The sequence below is a fragment of the Notamacropus eugenii genome, chromosome 3 (genome assembly GCF_028372415.1).
Source record: "Notamacropus eugenii isolate mMacEug1 chromosome 3, mMacEug1.pri_v2, whole genome shotgun sequence".
Taxonomy (NCBI): Eukaryota; Metazoa; Chordata; class Mammalia; order Diprotodontia; family Macropodidae; genus Notamacropus; species Notamacropus eugenii.
In genome coordinates, this window is record NC_092874.1 from 39096979 (window position 1) to 39116176 (window position 19198).

Sequence of the window (19198 nt, forward strand, 5' to 3'; positions counted from 1 at the left end):
CCTGGGGAAACAGGAATCCAAAACTAATTTTCATAACTGTTTGGGTTTTTATAGCTTCCTACACCAGCCACCAGGGTGTGTTCAAGGAGGACCAGTACCTTTGGTATGATGTCTGCTGAGCCTTTTCTGGGGTTCTTTCCACCTTTGGTGTCCACCTGTTACACCTAACTCTCACCTGTGGCTCCAAGAAGCTGCAGCATGCACAATGACCACACCCCGGTAAACCGTTTCAGCAGATGGGCCAAACCAGGTTGAGGGTAGCCAAGGGTTCTCAAACCCATTGGTGAGTTTGGGGGTGTCTCCCCCAAGCATGTGAAGACTTCATGTGGTGGAATGGGTGGATGAGAACAATTTGTTCCAACAGCCACAAAGGCAGATGAAGCAGGTGATGTGGAGTGCTTAGAGCTTGGTTAGACACCAAAGATGCCAAGGTCATTCACTGCATCCTGAGCTATCGCCAGCCATCTTGACTCTGTCCTGCCACTGGACTATGACGACTCTGGAGGAGAGAGTGAGGCTAACAACTTCGTGCAACTCTGCCTCACTTAAATCCAATTTACACATGAACCAAAGACATCACCCACACCATTTCACTATTATGCCTCAAAGTCCTGTGGCAACAAGCAAATGATGAAGCAGCAGGTGTGGATACACTGGGAGCTGTAGTCATGACCCTGCATACAGGCAGCCCAGACCATAGGGTCGTTTCTCATTGAAAGCAGCAGTGGGACTTGGCAGTACCCTGAGTGTCTGAGCAGCCTTTTAAGGATCGCACTGCTCACCTCCTGGTGTGAGGAAGGGGGCTAGAAAAGGTGCCCTAAACATTGCCTGCTTACCCAACCCTGAACTGATTACCATGGCAGGTGGGGAATCCCACTATGCGGTTGAAATGTATGAAAACATCTGTAAGGATGATTCCACTCACCACCAGCATATGGAACGTGCGCACACTAATAGACAACACAAAATCCAATAGACCTGAAAGAACTGCTCTTGTTGCAAGAGAACACAAGTATTGCATCCAAATAGCAGCCCTGAGTGGAACAAGGTTGGCAAATGAAGGCCAATTTACTAAAGTTGGAGCTGGATACACCTTTTTCTGGAGTGGGTGCAGTGAAGGGGAGTGCCATGAAGCTGGCATGAGTTTTGCAATCAAAACTAATCTAATCAGCAAGCTAGTATGCCTGGCAAAAGGAGTGAATGACAGGCTCATGACAATGAGATTGCCACTCGCAGAAAAATGCCATGCCACCATCATCAGTGCCTACGCTGCCACCATGACATATTAGGTGTAACAGGTGAACACCAAAGTCATGGTGGACATGATGAAGTCAAAGAAAACTTTTATGAAGACCTAGAGACTGTTATCGTCAATGTGCCAAAAGAGGATAAGCTTATAATTCTGGGTGACTTTAATGCTAAACTAGGCTCAGACTACCAGACTTGGCAGGGAGTCCTAGGGAGGAATGAAGTTGGAAACAGCAATAGCAATGGTCATTTACTGCTGAAGACTTGTGCATCACATGACCTTTACATCACCAACACTATCTTTCATTTACCTAAATGCAATAAAACTTCACGGATGCACCCTCACAGCAAACACTGGCATCTAATAGATTATGTGATTGTAAGAAGAGACAGACAAGATGTGAGAGTGACAAAGGCAATATGTGGTGCAGAGTGCTGGACTGATCATAGACTTATCCTTTCCAAGCTAAATATTCATATTTATCAAAAGCACTGCCCCCAAGGCAAAATGACTTCCAGAAGAATTAATGTCAACAAATTAGAGCTCTTCTCTGTGTGTGAGTAGTTTGCTGGTGACTTGGAGGGAAAGTTGAACCAACACACAGTTGGCCACAGTGGAGGAGAAAAAGAGTAGGCAGTTCTCAGATTTGGTGTACAGCACTGCATTTGCTCATCTGGGTCAGAACACTCACAAACACCAAGACTTGTTTGATGAAAATGATGGGAAAATTCAGAAGCTGCTGAATGAAAAATGAGAACTCTACAGGATATACCAGCAGGACAGTTCATTCACCTCTAAGAAGGCAGCATTTAATTCCATCAAAAGCAAAGTACAAGCAAAGCTTAGAGAGATGCAGGATTCCTGACTCAGTAAGAAGGCAGATAAAATTCAGTTGTATGCTGATACTAATAATCCAAAGCGCTTTTATGATTCCCTGAAAGCTATTTATGGACCAAAAACCCGTGGTGCATCACAACTACTCAGTGCTGATGGAGCCACATTGATTAGTGATAAGGACATGATCCTAGAGAGATAGGCTGAACACTTCCATAGTGTTCTCAACAGACCATCATCAGTCAATGCTGAGGCCATTGACCTTCTACCTCAGGTTGAAGTCAGTCCCTCCTTAGCTAAACTTCCAACTGAAGAAGAGGTTTTGAGGGCCATTAGGCTCCTTTCATATGGCAAAGCACCTGGTGCTGATTCTATTCCAGCTGAGTTTTACAAGGTAGGGGGACCATTGCTCATACAAAAGCTGAATGAAATTTTCCATGTTATATAGCAAGAGGAGGTTATCCCCCAGGAGTCCAAGGATGCCTCCATTGTCCATCTCTATAAAGGTAAAGGGAATAGATTGTCCTGCGACAATCACTGGGGGATCTCTCTCAGTCATTGCTGGCAAAGTTCTTGCTAGAGTCCTCCTTAATAGGCTGATCCTTCACCTGCAAGATGGGCATATACCTGAGAGCCAGTGTGGCTTCAGAAAAGGCCGAGGAACAGTTGACATGGTGTTTGCTGCCTGACATCTCCAGGAGAAATGCCAGAAGCAGAACAGAGGTCAGTACACAATGTTTGTAGATCTGACCAAGGCCTTTGACATTATCAGTCATGAGGGCTTATGGAAAATTATGTCAAAATTTGGTTGCCTGGAGAAGTTCATCAATATTGTACATCAATTTCATGATGGCATGTTTGCCTGGGTTCTGGATAATGGATAAAGCTCTCGTGCCTTCCCAGTCACCAATGGAGTGAAACAGGGCTGTGTGCTTGCTCTCATGCTTTTTAGCATGATGTTTTCAGTCATGTTGACAAATGCTTTCAATGAAGATGAACACAGCATCAAGGTCAACTGCCATAGTGGAAGGAGTGTTGGTGCATGATTTTCTGTATGCAGATGGTCGTGCCCTCAATGCAGCCTCTGAAGCTGAGATGCAACAAAGTATGGATCAATTCTCTGCTTCCTGTGCTAATTTTGGCCTAATAATTAACACCAAGGAAACACAGGTGCTCCATCAGCCACCACCACATCATCCATACATGGAACCATTAGTTACAACAAATGGAGAAGTTTTGAATGGTGTGGATAAGTTCACTTACCTTGGTAGTGCACTTTCCAGGGATGTACACATTGACAATGAGGTTGATTCATGCAATGCCAGAGCTAGCTCAGTGTTTGGGAGGCTCCAAAGAAAGGTTTGGGAGAGAAGAGGTATTAGACTGACTACCAAACTGAAGATCTACAGAGCCGTTGTGCTGACCTCATTGTTATATGCTTGTGAAACATGGACAGTCTACCAGCTCCATGCCAGGAAGCTGAATCACTTTCATTTGAACTGTCTTAGGAAGATTCCGAGGATCACCTGACAGGATAAGGTACTGAAAGTCCTTGCTTGAGCTGAACTGCCAAGTATTCAAACGATGCTTCAGAGAGTGCAACTCCGATGGACTGGTCATGTTGTTCAAACGCAAAATGAATGCTTGCCAAAAAGACTATTTTATGGAGAACTTGCATGGGGCAGGCGATCACATGGTGGCCAGAAGAAACGATACAAGGACACTCTCAAGGTCTCTCTCAAGAACTTTGGATTTGACTGTGAACATGGTAGACACTGGCACAGGACCGCACAGCATAACGTGCCCACATAAGAAAAGGTACTGTGCTTTTTGAGCAAAGCAGAATTGAGACAGCACAAAGTAAATGCAGGATGTGCAAATTTGGGATATTCACCCCACATATATTCATATGGACTATCTATGCCCAATCTGTGGTAGAGCATTCTGAGCTCGTATTGGTCTGATCAGCCACAGTCAGATACACTGAAATTTCACTTTACAATGGTGTTGTCATATTGGTCCTCTTCGAAGATGAAGAACAACAACCACAGCAGCCACCACCTCAGAATCCATCACACTGGTTCAAGAGTTCTTAACCCATTCTGTGTCATGGTTCCCTTCTCAGAATAATGTTTTTTAGATGCAAAATGAAGATACATTGGATTAGGAAGGAAACCAATTATACTAAAAACTAATTATCAAATTATGTTTTAAAAACAAATTCATAGACCCCAAGTTGTTCTAGTGTATTTGGTACCTTGACTTTGATGAAATTTCTTCAGCTAATGAACTTGAGAGGAATTCAGCTCTAGCTGAATTCAATGTTCTTGACTTACTTATTTTGAAGCAAGGCCTGTGAACCATTGGAGCCACAGGTGTTCTATTTAGCAAATTATTGTTAAATTGTAATTATACTCTAGTGACCTAAAATGGTTAATTGACAAGCCATTTAATTATCTAAAAGGGGCTAAATTTCACACTGGGAGAATTTGGTTGAATGTCTGCAACTCCTAAATGTTTGACTGGAAACAAATGTCTGAGTTTTAACTTCAGAGAAGGTTTAATAACTTCTCCTTTGTACTCTAGAAACATCTTCTAAATCCAAGAAGTCGAGGATTGTATCAATCTGTTTTCTCTATTTGATGACAGGAAAAAATGAAGTAATGTGGATAAAGCAATAAACATGGAGTGCCAGTGATTTGGGTTCAGATCTTCTCTCAGTTGACTATGGGCAAGTAATTTAAAGTCTCTGTGCCTCAGTTTCTTTTCTCAACTGTGATATGGAGTTGTTGTTAATGACCTCTAAAGTCTCTCCAAGGTCTAAATCTATGTATAAAAATCTAAGTATAAAATAAGACTGACCAATAAGCTTAGTTTTTAGGGGCTTACATGGAGTGTTTTGCTCAGGCAATCCTCATGTGGCCTGCGTAGATCTTCTGAAATCAGAGAATGCTAGAGCAAAGAACCAGCACCCATGTCAATGGGCCACATGTGTCTTGAAGGGGCCCAAGGTCTCTACCTTACAGCAGAGTCTCTCTATCCTTACCAGAACATGACAAGCAGGAAGAAGTCAAACCAAGAGACAGGAAAGGCTCTGATCAACAAGTGACTTTCGGATGCATTTTGAGCTTTGGCTATACCAAAGGCAAGGAACACACAGTACCTTAGTTGCATAATTCGATGCTATTTCAGGGGAAACATGGGAGACCTCTCTGAACCATTGCAGAGTGAAATGAAAGCTAGGACAATGGCAGCATCTTAGAGAAAAACAACTTTGGAAGACTTTAGAACTTTGGTCAATGAAATATTAAACCACAAGTCCAGAAGACTGAAAATGAAAGTCCCCTTCACTGTAGGTGAGTCCAGTAAGGCAATTTTCTGGTGTGTGGATAAAGTGTCGGTCCTAGAGTCAGGAAAAACTGAGTTTGACTTCTATCTTAGACCCTCGCCTGTGTGACCCTGGAGAAGTCACTTAATCTCACTGAACCCCAGTTTCCCCATCTGTAAAAGAGAGATAATAATAGCACCTACCTTGCAGGGTTATTGTGAATATCAAATGAGACAATTTTTGTGAAGCACTTAGCTCTGTTTCTGTTATTATTATCACCCCTGTTTTCTATAGTTGAATTTCTTTCCAAGTATACATAAGGCATGTATTAATCAGTGCTGTGGAGGTAGATGTTTCCTTGCCAAGGGGTCAGATTTTAGGGCTTCAAAGTTCTACTGATTCAGTTCATGACCAGTCATTTGATAAAGCTCTTAGAAGCTCCCAATCTATGTAGATCCAGATGGTTCTCAGCAAGTCCTTTTTGTTAGACAGCTGTCCCCAAGAAAGCCTCAGAGCAGCAGCTGAGAGAGCTGTAGCTATGCACTGTTGGCCACATGCCCAGGCTTTCTCTGGTCCCACAGTTTAGAAGGATTATGCAAGGGGTAAGAGAGGGGTCACTTCAGGTGACCACCTGCCTGTTCACAAGAGGGCCTCTGGTACCTCTTTCAGGGTAGGACGAGGTGATTTGCAACAGAAAGCTCATTCAGTTAAATGCTCTTTGGTGTGGTCCAGCTGCAGAAATGGGCTTCATCTTCATAAGATGACTCAAATCATTGGACACGGAGCATTGAGATGCATGGCTCTTTTCAATTTTTGTTCAGAAAGTAAGAAAGACAGGAAATACAAGCAAGACAAGAAATGAACTCTTCAGCTTATTCACTCTTTGCATTTATATTCCACGAGCCTAACAAAGTACCCAGAACATAGTAGGTGGTTAAAAAATGGTCTTCGATTGGTTGACGATGGAGTTGGTAGGATTTCCTATTCAATAATTCAGTAAAGTAAGAGCAGTTCAGTAATTTAGTAGAATAAGAGCAGTGAGGAGAATAGATATGGCAAGCCCTTCCAGAGTATGATGGGGTAATCCTTTGCATGCTGTCCATTCTACTCTCCATGAGTTCTTATAAAAATCCCATGAGACTGGAAGGCATCTGGCTAGTTGCACTATAACTCTTTATAAATCCATAGAGGGAAGCAAAGGGGTGTACTTCTCTGTTGCTAATGGACTTAAGATGTAGGATATGAGAAATATTTTTGGACACAGCCAATGTGGGAATTTGTTTGGATGAACTATTCATATTTGCTGTGAGGATTTTTATTTTTCATTGTTCAAGTGGGGCAGTGAAAAAGATAATAAATGCTTCTAATAACCAATTAATGAAAAAATTTAAACCTTATAGCCAGAGAATTGCATAGAGTCCTGAGAGGTCAAATGATTTTTCTGTGACATTATGAGCAGCATGTGACAGAGATGGAACTTGAACTCAGGTCTTCCACACTCTCTCTCTAGTTCACTGCACCACACTGCTCCTCTAGACCTAGACTACCATATTAGCATTTTACCTGGGATACACTGGTGTGTGGAACTGGCCAAGTAAATCACCTTAAAATCAATTGCAAGTGAATCCAATGAGGCAATTTTCTATTGTGTGGATAAAATGGAGATCATTTTATCTATCATCACCAAGATATTTGCGTGAGAATGCCAGAGTTCTAAATTATATTAGTTAAGGATGTTGAACTAAATTCAAGTTGGGAAATCTCTTGGTTGTGGATTTTCCATTGAATTTCTAATAACTCAGAGTTAACAGATTAACTATTCCAAGGCTGAAATGGGAACCTCGGTTAGTTACACAGAAGGCAGAGGTTGCAACAGGTAACAAGGTCCTGCGTTTGGGGCTACTCTCTTCAGAGAAAAATCTCAGTGTTCAAGGGGTCAGAAAGCACTTCCCAAGAATCTTGGCAGGATCTCAGTCCTGGAAGCAGTGAGTTTCCCTTCAGTAATAGGTTTTTAGCAAAGGTTAAATGAGCACAGACCCATGGGACCATAGATCTAGGTTGAGAAGGGACTTCAGAGTCCAGCTAGTTCAACCTCCTCACTTTAGAGAAAAGGAAACTGAGACCCAGAGAGGATAAGTAACTTACCCAAGGTCACAAAGATATTAAGATTAAGAAATGGGATTTTAACTCAGGTCCTCTGCCTCCAGAGCTAATGCTCTCCTACCTGACTCAAACTGGCTACTCTGCAGAAGGGAGAGATGAAAATAATGGGTTCTCCCTCCTTAGAAGTCTTCCAGCATGATCACATAGTGAGTTTCAGAGAGGATTCCTATTCCCATAGTGGCAGGATTAGGTGATTTCTGAGATTACTTCAACCTTCTAGACGCTCTATGATGGTATCTTGGCACTCATCCAGTCCAACCTTCTTATTTACAGAGGGGGAAACTGAGGCCCAGAGAAGCAAGATGACTTATCCAAGGTCATCGAGCCAGCAAACAGCTAAGCCCGGGCTTGAACTCAGACCTATTGACTTTGCATTCCTGTCTACTTCCACTACCACATGCCTGCTTGCACCTTTTCTCCTTCCCCCCAAGCATTGGGTCTCTCTCATGCGCACTCTTACCAGCCCCTTCCCTGGCAGGGTTTGTAATAGGTCGCAGCGGAGCCTCCTCTCATCCCCATCCCACCCCCAGTTGGCACCGCTCCTGCCCAGGGTTGTAATCAGTGGAAGGACGCGGGTCCGGGCGCTCCCATAGAACCCTCCCGTCATGAGGCGCCCTGGACGCACTGGACGCCTTCCCATCCCAAACTCTGTGTACCCTGTGCCCTGATAAATTCGGGAAAGCAGCGGCATCTGCCAATTAAAACCAATGCAAAACCAAAAAGAAAAAAAGGATAGCGAATGACAATTGAAAAATGAAAAGAATGTGGGAAAGTATTCGGCCTCGCTGAGGTCTAACGTCCCCACTCCCTCCCTGGAAACGCGGCCGTAGAGCAGGGGCGCCCAGCAGCGCTCCGCCTCTGTGCCTAGGCTCCAGCTGCGGGGCCCCCCCGGACTTCCACCGCCCCTGCACCTCTGGCTGCGCTCCACGCGCAGATCTGGCACGAGGGTCGGCCAGCGCTGGGGCGGGGCGAGGAGAGGGAAAGCGCTTTATAGCGGCGGGGTCGGGGAGCCCCGGGAGCGCAGCGCGCAGCGGTTACGGTGGGGGAGCCCGGAGCCCGCGCAGCCAGCCCAGCCTCGCACGGTCCTTCATCCTGCGTGGGCGAGCGTAGCTCCCCCGCGCCCGGGAACCAGCTTGCGGGGAAAGGCAGTCCAGAGTGGGAGACTTCAAGGAGAAGGTAGCTGGGTGGGGGTAAGTGCCAGAGCCAGGTCTGGGACGGGAGCGAAAAAAGGGTAAGCGTAAGTTACAGGTGGCAAGTGGCTGGCAGGAAGACCGGCTCTGGACATGGAATGCCATCTGGGCATGACAGACCAGGTGAAGGAGGCAGGGCTACTAGCGACCAGAGCCCGTTAAGATAATCTTGGGGCATCGAAGGTCTGGAGCAGGAAGGGTCCTGCCACCTAGGGTAACCTCTTCATTTGTTCGCTTTTCTGTTTGTTTTTGGATTGGACCTGTGATAACTTGGCACATGAACTCCCTTGAGGAAATTGTTTCCACCAGTGCCCGTTGGCCTCTGCTCTGCATCCCATAGCAAAAGAAGCGTGGCTCTGAGCCGGTCCCTTGGCTGGAGCGGATGGCTCCCTCACCTCCAGCTGGTGTCCAAACCTTGTGTATAGTTTATGTTTATGTATATGCATATTGTACCGGTTTTCCCCCAGGAAAATGTAACTTTTTTGAAAGCAGGGGCTGGTTTTCTTTTCTTTCTTTTTTTTTTTTTTTTGCATTCCCAGCACCTAACACCGTACTCTGCACATAGTAGGCATTTAACAAATGCTTATTGAATACAAAAATTTGACCTAGATTTTCCCTAGGAATGAGTTCACTCCATCTCCTCTTGTTTGGTTTTGTATCCCCAGCACCTAGCAGGATGCCATATATATAACAGGTGCTTAATAAATGCTCATTGAATTCAGAATTTTGACCTAGCCATACTAACTTCACATAGAAATGGGGCTGCTGGATAGTATCTGAGGATCCCTGCGTATTCCTACATGTAGAAGCTATGTATGAAAGTTATCTGTATTCTATTGAATTTTCAATTTAGTTGTTAAATATTTCCTAACTATATTTTAGTCTAGTTTGGGCCGCGCTGTCCTGCGTGTTTGTTTCCATCTTTATTGCCCTGTCCCTGTTATCTCTCCTCCTATGCATCCAGGATGCTGGATGCTTCTGGAATCTTGGATTTTTGGTCCTTCCCCCCACCCTTCCACCTACTAGCAGTGAGCTTGCCTTGCTGAGCTGTTGGCTCCTGGATTCTCTAGATTAGGAGAGAGAGAGAGAAAAAGCAGTTTCCTTCCCAGGGAGAGCTAAGATTTTTGTTGGGATTGTTGCTGCACCAGACTTTAGGAGTGGGACATCAGGCTTGAAGCTAGATTTGTTCTGCATTGGAGGGAGGAGAGTAAAATAATGTGACCTTGAGGATAGTCTGGTCATCCAAGTGTATTTGGAAAAATAACTTTTTGTTTGCACTGGGAGAAACTTTGCTCCAAACTGTCATTTGAGAGATTGTAATGGGGGAGGGGGTTTCCAAGGTTCTTAAGGTGGGGTTTGTGAACTTTTCAAACAACATTTTTGTTAACTATCTTTCAATATAATTGGTTTGCTTTGTAATCCTATGTCTTTTATGCATTTAAAAGTCTCCCAAGTAGGCCTCTCCAGAGGACCCATGGGATCCATAACTCAAAACTTAAATACTAGCATAGTATTTGCCTGAAGATAACATTAATAAAATGATGGTTCTCTGTGGCAAGTGGAAAAGCAAAATGGATTTAAAAGAAAAGTTAGGGATTTTAGCTGTCTTGTTTGCTTTACTTAGTGGAGCCTTCTCAAGTGTTCTTGGAAGAATATGTTGAAATATAGGATATTCCAAAAGTCTGTGTAGTGTTCAGTTTGGATGGGCAGAACACTGCATGAAGACTTTTGGGACACCCTGTACTATTACAGTAGCTTGCTTCTTTGCCCAGCCAATGTGCTATTTAATAATAATGCCTCATGTGAGACATTAAAAATCTCAAGTGACTGAAATACATTAGGTGTTTAATAAATGTTGAATACAAGTCTCCAACTAAAAACACTTTAGAGAAATAGGTCCAAAATAAAGAATTTAATTGTTGCTTAGAAAGGGAAAACTTGGAATTTCATCCCTGACCCCTTTCTTTCCATGAAAATTAGAACATGATGGAAGGATGAAAAAGGCCCTCTCTCAAGTCCACCTTTTCACTCAGTGGTAGGTCTGCCTGTGTTGCGTGTGAAGGTGGAATCTTGAGGTAGAAAGTCCTTCCTTTGAAGGGGAAGAGTTGTGTTGTTTCTAAAGTTGCAAATGCAAGTCAGTCATATAAGATCCCATATTGTAAAAAAGAGTAAAATCTCAGTAATTGAGAATAATCGAGAGCAAGGCTAAAATAAATTGCAGAAGAATGTGAGTATTTGGAATATTTTAAAAAGATATGGTGTATATGCTATTGCAAGCAGGAATAGGATTTCTTCTCAGTGGTGTCTAATAACCTCTGCCCCTTGTTACCTAGGAAGGTATCTGTTGTTTGTTTTTTTAGGCCATGCAGTAGACACCTGTAAGTCAGGAGATGAGGTTCAGCTCAGCCTGGATTGAAGGATGCTTATCAAAATGAGCTAAGGCTCATTTCCTACTGCTGAGGAAGAATCAGTCCCTTGATGTTCCAGTGGGTTATGTTGGATAACTGGGCTGTGCAGTCCCTGCTTGGGGCAAAGGACTGACATTGATACTGTAGAGGATGGAGGACAAGTGCCAAAGAATTGTGATTTCAGAGCTCAAAGGCGCCTTAGAGGCAGTGAAGTGGTGTACTGCCTAGAGCCCTGAACCTGAAGTAAGAAAGACTTGAGTTCAAATGTGGCTTCAGATTCTTAGTGTTATCTTGGGCAAGACACTTCATTTCTACCTCGGTTTCTTCAGGTATAAGTAAGGGATGACAACAGCACCTTCCTCCCAGGGTTGTTGTGAGGGCCAAATGAAATATCTGTAAAGCTCTTACCACAGTGCCTGGCACACAGTAGGTACTTAATAAGTGCTTGTTACCCACCCCCCACCCCCCATCTAATCCCAACATCTCATTTTATGTAATCACTTGTTTATACAGGGTAACACATCACTGAAGCAACCAGGTGGCTCAGTGATAGAGTGCTGGACCTGGAGTCAGAAAGACCCGAGTACAAATCTCGCCCAAATTATTAGCTTTGTGACCCTGGGCAAGACACTTAACCTCTGTTTGCCTTAATCCACCAGAGAAGGAAATGGTAAACCACCATTTGTCACCAAAACCTCATGGACATTATGGTCCACAGCACTGTGAAAAGTTGGACATGACTGATAGGACTGAGCAACAACCTATCACTGAAAATTCTGTCACGTTTCAGCACAGAGCATCAGAGTAACTGACGTTAATGATAAAAGTAGTAGTTGGCATTTATAGCACCTACTAAGTGCCAGGCATTCTCTAAGTGTTCTACAAATATTATGTCATTTGATCCTCACAACAACCCCAGGAGATAGGTGCTATTATGATGTCCATTTTACAATTGGGGAAACTGATGCAAACAGGTTAACTGGGAGAGAAATCTGTCGTAATACATGTAAGCTAATAAAATATTGTAGAAAAGGACCCTGAGAAAAGAAATATTTGGAATTAGTAGTGTGCTTTATGCTTGCCTCAAGGATCTATGATGTCATTGATGAGGTCTTGAAGAATTTCTGTGGTTCAAAACAAAGCTTCCCCATTGCTCTACCCTCTGATCTACCTCACTTGGTCCTCGGACAACAGACATGTAGATAATTATTCTGAAAAGTAGGTCTTTCCTTTGTCAAGGCTGACTCCTTTGTCTTTCCCCTTGCTCCTATCTTCTCTAATGGATTGCTTTGATAACTGCTTTCTGTCTCTCTGATCTTCCCCTATCTACTAACACATTTCCTGCTGCTTAGAAATGTACCAAGGTATAGTCCATCCTTTAAAAAAACAATAAGAAGGCCCTCAGACTCTACTGTCTTTTTGGTCCATCATCCTGTATCTTCTTTTCTTTTACAACCAAAATTCTAGGAAAAGTTGTTTATATGTTCACTCGTTGATGAATCGTTACCTGGACTTCTCTCCTCTCACCTCTCAACCCTTCAGAAATCTGTTCATCATGTCATGGCTCTCTCCAAAGTCAACAGAGATCTCTAAATGACCAAACTGTCCTATTTCTTCTCTATGTATTTGCTGCATTTTAAATTGATGACTGCCTTTTCCTCAGAGGTATTCTCTTTTCTCTCTGGTTTTTCATGACACGACTGTCTCTTTTATCTCTTAACACTAAATAAATGTTAGCTATGGATATTATTATTCAACATTTCCAGGTGGGTATCCCTTAGGCATCTGAAACTCACCAGGTCTAAAACATGACATCATGTCACTCCTTTCCACAATCCCTCTCCTCTTCCAAACACTTTTCTGGTCACTTGGGCCCATAACCTTGGACTACTCACCCTCCCTTGCCCCATAGAACCAAACATATGGCAAGTTTTGTCCATTCTACCAACACAACACCTTTCACATCTCTTCCTTTCTCTATATCCACATGACTACCCTAGTTCAGACACTCATCTGTTGCCTTGGCTACTTCAATAGCCTCTTAATTAATTGCCTTGTCTCCCCTTCCCAATCCATCATGCCAGAGTGACATTCTTAAGCAAAGTTCTGACCATGTCACTCCCTATTAAATAAACTCCAGTTGTTTGCTATTTCCTCTACAATTAAATATAATTATCTCCATTGGACATTGAAACCCCTATTCCACTTGACACCAATCCAAATGGCTCCCCTTTGTACTCAACATGTCCAAAATAGACCTCATTATCTTTCTCGCCCCGAGTCTACCTGTCTTTCTCACTATTTTATTGATGTCAAAGGTACCACTTTCTAGTGTTTCATGTATGTAGTTTCAGCATTATGATTGATACTTCACTTTCACTCAATACACACGTATATATGCATATATAAATGTGTGTGTGTGTATGGATACATGGATTTGAGAGATGTGGTGATAGAAATGGCAAGAGTGGCCAACTCTTGCTATTTCTGACACCCCGTCTATCAATTCCTATCTCTTCTCTCCATCCACAGTGGCTTTCATCTTGGTTCTTTACCTCATTTATGGCAATGGCTTCCTAATTGGTCTCATTGCCTCAGGTATCTTCCCACTTCAGTAAATCCCTCCCATTACTTCCTGAGGTACAAATCTGACTGTCATTCCCCTCTACTTGGTAAACTCCAGTAGTCCCTGTTGTCTCTCAAATCAAATAGAAATATCTTTGCTTACCTTGGAAAGCACCATTACCCTTGACTCCAATCCATTATTCTAGCCCCATTGATCTTCTATTCTATGATCCAGTCAAACTGGCCTGCCCTCATCTTTAGAATCTTTGCTGTTGCACTGACTTTAAGGTAGCCCCTCATCACCTCCACCTTGTATTAACCGTCTCTTCCTTCGGAACATAGCTCAAGCACCACCTCCTACCTGAAACCTTTCTTGATGCCCCAACTTCTAGTGTCCTCCCTTTCAAACTACTTTTAATTCAACTACTTTATACTTACTAATTTTAGACATCTGGAACTTTTATTTTGGAATTTCTCGACTTTTGTTTCTCCCCCCTCCCCCAATTAGATTATGTTTCTTATGAACAGGAGTTTCATTCTACTTTTTATCTCTAACATAGAACCTGGCATACAGTGGGTACCTGATAAATGCTTATTTTAGTCCAGTCAAACTAATACCCTCACTTTTCCTTGCACACAAAACTCCACCTATGACCTTTATACCTTTGCCTGGGCTTCCTCTATGCCTGGAATGCCCTTTCTCCTGAGGAGAAATGAATGCCTCCTATTTTTGGAGGCCCTTTCTGTTCTTCTCCGGGCACTAATGTCTTCCCTCCAAATGATTTTGTATTTACTTCACCTATATTTATTTACAAGGGCCCTAGGAATTGCTTAATTTGAGTCTTTGTATCCCAAGCACATGTCTCATAATGATACATACCTACTTATGGAGTGAGTCATTATCTCATGCTGCTAGTACCATAGGAGTGCTGCTCACACTCCAAGTCACCTCCATGCTTCAATGAGGAGTCAGAATCCTTGCATATAATAGGGACTTCATAAATGTTGGAACTGAATTGAAATAATGAAAACCACAAACCTGGTTCTAAGGGAGTGTGTTAATTCTTTTACCCAACAGTGTAGTTTCTGTTATTTTACTCTAGCCAGTCCTTATCTAAATAGGCTCCACACTCAATTAACAAGGAAGGGCTGGATGTTTTGATTATTGTCTTCAAGTGCAGTGATTTATTATTACTAGTTAAGACAGATTTATACTATTAAGTATGTGGGGGAACCTTGAGGTTTTCTCAAACCCAAGATTATAAGACCTTGCCAGAGTACGCAGAATTTTGCTAAAACTTTCAAGTTTGCATGATGCACGGGAAGATGCCCTGGATTGGAAGTCAGGAGCTCTTGGGCAAGCAATTTAACTTTTTGGGCCTCAGTTTCTCCATGTGAAAAAATGCATTTGGAGTTGAGTAGTCTAGTGAAAATGACCCAGGATCTGACTTCAATCCCACCTTGACTATTTACTACATGTGAGATCTTGGGCTAGGCTAACATCCCTGCACTCAATTTGTTTATCTGGAAAACTGTGGGGTTGATCTAGGTCATCTTGAACATCCCTTACAACTCTTGATCCTATGATCACTCAGATCGGTTTAGGCCCTGACATTCCATAAGCATTGCTCAACTTGGTTTTGGTGTGTGTGTGTGTGTGTGTGTGTGTGTGTGTGTGTGTGTGTGTGTGTTCGTTCATTCGTGTGTTCATCCTTCGTTGCCGAAGAAGACCATGCCATCAGAGAAATAATGACATGACTTGCACTTGACTTTGTTTTTGAGTGAGGGAGGGCTGTGCAGGTCACCAGCCTCACTTCTCCTCCAGGACCATCTGAATCCAATGACCAGATATTCATCAGGATGACCGGAGATGACCCAGAATGAGGCAATTGGAGTTAAGTGACTTGCCCAAGGTCACACAGCTAGTGAATGTCAAGTGTCTGAGGTGAGATTTGAGCTCAGGTCCTCCTGACTCCCGGTACTGTATCCACTGTACCACCTAGCTGCCCCAACCATTGCTCAAGCATCAAAGGAAAGGAATTATTAAGTAAAAAATTTTAATATCCTCCCCCCTTTTCATTTGAAGCTTTGGGGTTTGTTAGGAATTAAAAAAAAAAATAAAATCCAGTTACCACTGATGCCTCCCTGAGAAAAGGGTTTTCTTTTCAAATATTGGCAGTTTATTCCTCATCTTTTTCGAATCTTGTTGTTATACTTTGACTTTGCAGTGGAAAGTCTTCATAAAGAAAACTTGTAGAAAATTAAATTAGAAAATTAAAACCAGACCCAGTACTGCTATTCACTGTGATCATGTGGCATTTTTTCATTTTCTTATGGTTTTTGAAGGCTGGAACTTTTACTTGTATATTTTATGACATTTTACAGGATAATTTGTGAATTCTCAACAAGCTAAGTTATGGGAGAATGGAAGAGATAGAGAATTCTGTTTATTTGGGTTTTTTTCAGTTTAGAAAGACATACTCAGTTGCTGGACCCTTTTTCTTTGCACTTCCAAAAGTCTGCTCGGCATTGAAACTTCTTGGGGAGGAAGGCAACTTATTCAGGACTTTATGTAGGCAGGCAGAAAGTCTGTCCAAGGAATAATATTAATACTCTTCTAGAAATTAATATTTTGGTATATCCCAATAAGTCTTATTTGAAAGGGAGAATATTTCATGAATAAAGGGATGAAAAGATGACTTACCAGTGTAAGGAAATGCCCGGTGAAGAAATGCACTCTATCCGTGGAAGCCAATACCTTCTCCACTATTGAGAGAGTTGCCCAAGAACCTGAGGGATTTATATGATATGCTCAGGGTCACCCTATGAGTATGTGTCAGAGGGGACACTGAATGTTAGATCTACCAGTTCTCTATCCACTATTTCAGTGGATAAAACTGGGGCCACTAAACCATACCTAAGCTGCCTTGGGCAGTTTGTTGACTTAGAAAACTACATATTAACATTATCTGTGTTTTACTATATTCTTTATTTTCTTAAATATTTTCCCAATTACATTTTAATTTGATTTGACCTGCCCCTAGCTTGATATTATTGTATTACCCACACTGCCTCTCTTCACTAAGTCTATTAGCAAATAAAATCTGTGTGTCAGCTAATAAAGAGGCAAAATCTCCGTACTTATTCTGAAATGTTAAATTTCTTCTTTACAGGAGTTTAAAGTGCAGTAAGCATTAATGTATAATACATGTAGATTTAGAATACAACTTATTCCAACTACAACAGATTATGCATACACAAGAAAAATAAAGTACACAGATTAACAAGAAAGAAAAGCAAGAGACCAATGTAGTTTTTTTTTTAAATGAGAAAAAAAGAAACAGAAATTTTTTAAATGATAAAAAAAGAATTTTAAGGACAAGTAAGAGAAAACCATTTATTTGGTAAAAGACAAAGCTGAAAAATAAAAAAATAAGAAGGGAAATTTCACAATAAATGGAGAGTATTTTTTAAAGAAACTTTTAATAGAAACTATAACATCCAATTATATGCCCCCAAACCCTGAAAATTTAATTGAAATGATGCATATTTAAAATTATATATGTGTGTGTGTAATAGCAAGATTAACAAATGAAGGGATAGAGAATATCAACAACTAGGTCTTGGAAAGAAAAATTGAGCAGGTCATAAATGAATTACTGATTGGGTATGTTTGTGGGAAACCTGGGGTAGGTGAATTTACAGCTAAAGTCTATGAAACAGTTAAAGATAATATACACTGTTTCTGAAAATATGGAATGAAGATGCTTTATCAAATTCTTTTTATGGGAAAAATGTGCTTTTGATATCCAAACTGGGAAGAAATAAAACAGCAAATTAGGCCAATGTAAAAAATTAACCAAAATACTAGAAAAGAGGCTATTGCAATATGTTATTATGTATGACTAGATTTTATGTATACCCAGAATGCAAGACTGATTCAACATTAGGAAAACAATTAACTTGGTAAGGATAAGGACTAGATCATTGTTTCATTGACACAGGAAACTCCCACATGTTAATCAAAAGTCGTGACTCAATGAGACATGAGCAGTAACTTGTTTTACTATACAACAGAAAGCAAAAAGGAACATGTATGTGGGAACTCCCTATACAAAGTACAAGGGAGCTAGGAATGCAGGCAGAGTTTGGGGTATTTATGGGTTACAGAAAAAAGAGGGCATCAGAAGAGAGAGGGAAAGGATTAGTTTCTTCCCCAAGGGGAAGACAGAGAGGGAGGAGCATTATCCCCTCCTACCTTTCCCTTGGGAATGCTGGACTATGAAGATAGAATGACCTGCTTATCTACAGTGGTTCCAGCTGCATGAATAGTTTATCAGACTGGTACAGATTGGTGCCTTTTTTGTAGCTAGTTCGATTTTCAAGAGCACACTGAGAGTTAGGGTTGAAGCAGCAAATTATGTTAGCCTAGGGGGAACATCAATGTGGAAAATAGGATAAATCAAGAAAACAAGGTCAGGGGATCCCACCATACACATAAGGAAACCCCCCTAACCGATACAGGTGGGTACCTTCTTTGCAATTTATAGTCTCGGAGAATTACCTAGAACACTGAGGGCTTAAGTGACTTGCCCAGGGTTCCACAGCCAGTAGGTGTTAGAGGTAAACTTAAACCCAGATATTCCTGATTCTGGGGCTAGCCTTCTGTTCGCTATGCCATACTGAATCTTGTGTGAAGTCATATTAGTAAAAATAATACAAACATTATTATATCAATTGAGGTGGACAGAATTTTTGACAAAATATAGCATTTATGAGAAAAATGCTAAAAAGCATAGAAATGAAAGGATCTTTGCCCTAAATGAGCAAGAGTATGTCTAAAACCAGAAGATATAGTTATATGTAACAGAGGAAAAACTAGAAGATAACTCAGTTAAGATTGGGGTAAAGCTAGGGTACCTTTTCTATCCACTGTTACTGAATACAATGTTAGGAATCTTAGCTTTAAGAAGAATTCAAGAAAATCAAGGGAATACACCAGGGCACAAAGGAGGTACAACTATCCCCATCTATTCATGACATAATTTACTTAGAAAATCCTAGAGATTCCATGAAAAACTTAATGAAAACAGTAAAGTAGCAGAATACAAAATATATCCACAGAAAGCATCAGTTTCTATGATAACACTAACAAAATCCAAGAAGAATTAGAAAGAGAAGTTTGATTGAGAGTAATTGTAAAATATTTGGGTATTAACCCTCCAAGATAGAAACTGGACATGTAAATTCAGCTACAAAATTCTTTTTTACAAAAATGAAGACTTAAGAAAGAGTTATCTGTTGTTCAAGGTTGGGTTGCAGAAATATTATGAAAATTATGCCACCTAAATTAATTTACAAATTTAGTGCTATATCAAACCACAAAGAGGGACAGAAGACAAAATAATAAATCATTTGGAGGAACAAAGGATCAGTAATCTCAAGGGAACCAATAGAGGAA

At 41.5% G+C, this 19198-nt stretch overlaps 1 protein-coding gene across 1 annotated transcript in view; it reads left to right on the forward strand.

Moving 5' to 3' along the window:
• Window positions 1-8679: 8679 nt before the first annotated feature.
• The window catches only part of COL6A6 (collagen type VI alpha 6 chain), a 133704-nt gene continuing 123185 nt past the window's right edge, over window positions 8680-19198 (forward strand). Inside the window, exon 1 of the mRNA XM_072651307.1 lies at window positions 8680-8764. The gene's annotated coding sequence lies outside the window, so the exon portion shown is untranslated. The remainder of the gene's footprint in view (window positions 8765-19198) is intronic.